This window comes from Oryx dammah, unplaced genomic scaffold (genome assembly GCF_014754425.2).
Source record: "Oryx dammah isolate SB20612 unplaced genomic scaffold, SCBI_Odam_1.1 HiC_scaffold_23, whole genome shotgun sequence".
Taxonomy (NCBI): domain Eukaryota; kingdom Metazoa; phylum Chordata; class Mammalia; order Artiodactyla; family Bovidae; genus Oryx; species Oryx dammah.
Window position 1 is genome coordinate 107,060,879 of NW_024070207.1, and position 432 is coordinate 107,061,310.

Here is a 432-nt window from a genome sequence, read left to right on the forward strand (position 1 = left end):
GACTTCAGGCTCTACTACAAAGCCACAGTCATCAAGACAGTATGGTACTGGCACAAAGACAGAAATATAGATCAGTGGAACAAAATAGAAAGCCCAGAGATAAATCCACACACCTAAGGACACCTTATCCTCGACAAAGGAGGCAAGAATATACAATGGAGTAAAGACAATCTCTTTAACAAGTGGTGCTGGGAAAACTGGTCAACCACTTGTAAAAGAATGAAACTAGATCACTTTCTAACACCACACACAAAAATAAACTCAAAATGGATTAAAGATCTAAACTTAAGACAAGAAACTATAAAACTCCTAGAGGAGAATATAGGCAAAACACTCTCCGACATACATCACAGCAGGATCCTCTATGATCCACCTCCCAGAATATTGGAAATAAAAGCAAAAATAAACAAATGGGATCTAATTAAAATTAAA